The following is a 3,127-nucleotide window of genomic DNA, read 5'->3' as shown; positions in this document are numbered from 1 at the left end:
GAATCAGTTTCCAGGATTTAGCAACTCAGCAACAGGGAGAGGCACAGCAGAGGAAGGAGACGTACGAGCCTGGAGTCACAGAGTGACAGATGGTGTCATGAGAAGGAGCTGACTCAGCGCAGAGATTGTGAATTCTGCTACTGATGCTGTGTGGAGGGGAATGAAGGAGCTGCTGCAGGCTGCACGGCATGGAGTGGAGTGGAGACAAAATAGAGGTGGATGGGCAGCCCGGGGCACTTGGAGAGTTCTCGGTGTGGACATGAAGTCACGGGGTCTCAGACAGGGCCAAGGTGGGGAGGGAAATGGAAGCCATGGGAAGTTTGTGAGTCACCGTTCATGCAGTCCTCATTCTCTGCCTAACCTTGAATGGGACCAACTTGGCTGGAACCATTGTCTTTTATTGTCACAGTCCGCGGGCTTGTCCTGGCTCTGGACACGTGGCCAGCTTTCTGTAAGAACACTTGCAGGTGTCTTGTTCTATTCCTTGCTCCTCTCTCTGGCAGAAGCAGCTAGCTAGCTACCTACAGTTCACAGAAAACAGAGCTCTGTTTATCCCTCCAAGTTCCCTGATTTCAACCAGTGTATTATATTAATAGCATAAATATAAAACAGGAGAAAAGTTATAAAAATCCTCCAGGCCAATGATCCGCATAGAACCTCATGGTCATTGTCCCCATTCAGTTTACCTTTTTATAAGTCTTAGAAACTTAGTCCTTTCAGGGTAAAGTTCTCGGGATTTCTAACCAATGTCAAAGATTACCTTAGCAATTATATGTTTATAGGAGAATATTTTCTATACAGATGGCTTTCTGAAATATAGTTAAAATTATAAGAATGTGGCCGTGCTAGAACACAACTTCTTTTTCTCTTTTTTTCTTGAGACGGAGTCTCTCTCTGTCTCCCAGGCTGGAGTGCAGTGGTGCAATCTCGGCCCACTGCAAGCTCAGCCCCTGGGTTCACACCATTCTCCTGCCTCAGCCTCCCGAGTAGCTGGGACTACAGGCGCCCGCCACCTCGCCCAGCTAATTTTTTGTATTTTTAGTAGAGACGGGGTTTCACCGTGTGAGCCAGGATGGTCTCAATCTCCTGACCTCGTGATCCACCCACCTCAGCCTCCCAAAGTGCTGGGATTACAGGCGTGAGCCACCGCGCCCAGCTGAACATGACTTCTTAAATACACTTATTCCCAAAGCCACATGTTTTCTTTTCCTATCTATAAACTGATAAATCTACTGACCTCCCTTTGTTGACTGGATGTCCAAAGATGGGGCATGGAAAGGAAAAGAAAGAAACGGATTTGTATGTAGAAGCGTTGGCCATTGTTAAGAAATCCTGAGTCAGGACTCCCTCAAGAACCAAAGAGGTTGGAAAGTCCTCTGTGAGCCACATCAGGTACAGTCAGAGACTCAGATGGTCTTTCTCTCCAGCCCTACCCCATTCTGGCCTAAGAGACCAAATGGAGGACTTCCTCTACCACCCCGCTTTGGCCTTTTATTTATTTTTTATTATGCAGAGTCTTCCTATTTTGCCCCGGCTGGAGGAGGGCAGTGGCTATACACAGATCCCTCTACTGATCTGCTGACCAGTGTAGGAGCTTTGACCTGTTCCCTTCCTGACCTGGGCTGGCTCACCCCTCCTTAGGCAATCTGGTGGTCTCCTGATTCCAGAAGGTCACTATCTTGATGTGGAACTTATCACAGACACCCCATCGGTGGCATAGCAGCCTACGGCCCAGAACTCCTGAGCCCAAGAAATCCTCCTGCCTCAGCCCCGAGTAGCTGGGACTACAGGCACACACCACCACACCTGGCTAATTTTTTATTTTTATTGTTTGTAGAGACAGGATCTCATTGTTACCTAGGCTTGTCTTGAACTCTTGGGCTCAAGCAATCTTCGTGCCTCAGCCTCCCAAAGCGATAGGATTACAGACATGAGCCACCCTGCCCAACCTGTTTCTTGTTATAAAGATTGACCTCAGAATAAAATTTCCATTTCTGTCTCCTAAGTGAGGGTCTTGATTAATATCCCAATCGCCCCTTCAGTTTGTTACTGTCTCTTGGCTTTTTTTTTTTTTTTTTTTTTTTTTTTGAGACGGAGTCTCGCTCTGTCCCCCAGGCTGGAGTGCAGTGGCCGGATCTCAGCTCACTGCAAGCTCCGCCTCCCGGGTTCACACCATGCTCCTGCCTCAGCCTCACGAGTAGCTGGGACTACAGGCGCCGCCACCACGCCTGGTTCATTTTTTGTATTTTTAGTAGAGACGGGGTTTCACCGTGTTCACCAGGATGGTCTCGATCTCCTGACCTCGTGATCCGCCCACCTCGGCCTCCCAAAGGGCTGGGATTACAGGCGTGAGCCACCGCGCCCGGCCAATCTCTTGGCATTCTTAACCAGAACTTGACCGTGACTCCAATTAACCCAGTAATGGCAGTTCCAGCTGCTAACGCCAGCAGCATATCTCCTTGACATCACTGGAACAGTCTTCTCCCATGGAAAAAAAAAAAAAAAAGCACAATGGAAAAAGAATGTAGAAGTAGGTGGGGGGAAAGTATCTCTCCCTCCCCTCTGGGAAAACGTGAGTTCTCCCACACAGCAGCGGAGAAGTCCATCTAGTGAGTAATGAGCGCCACCCTGTAAGGGGAATTGCGGGAGGGGCCTGGGAGGGAGACTGCTCTGCATCCCAGGCAGGACTTCTCATGGACAAGGCAGATCTGAGCAAGGTGGGCAAAACACAGGCACGTGAACAACAGGTCATTTAGCAACAAGATGGGAAGCTCTCTGTCAGCCACTTGACTCAAATATTTTGTGAGGAAACAATAGAACTTGTTAGCAGAGGGACTGATATGGTTTGTCTGTGTCCCCACCCAAGTCTTAACTTGAATTATATCTCCCAGATTTCCCAGGTGTTTTGGGAGGCACCTGGGGGGAGGTAATTGAATCGTAAGGGCCAGTCTTTCCCGTCCTTTTCTAGTGATAGTGAATAAGTCTCACGAGATCTGATGGGTTTATCAGGGGTTTCCGCTTTTGCTTCTTCCTCACTTATGTCTTGCAGCTGCCATGTAAGAAGTGCTTTTCACCCCATGCCATGATTCTCAGGCCTCCCCCGCCATGTAGAACTGTAAGTCCAATT

Source organism: Macaca thibetana, chromosome 17 (assembly GCF_024542745.1).
Source record: "Macaca thibetana thibetana isolate TM-01 chromosome 17, ASM2454274v1, whole genome shotgun sequence".
Lineage (NCBI taxonomy): Eukaryota > Metazoa > Chordata > Mammalia > Primates > Cercopithecidae > Macaca > Macaca thibetana.
Note: the sequence above shows the minus strand (reverse complement) of the source record.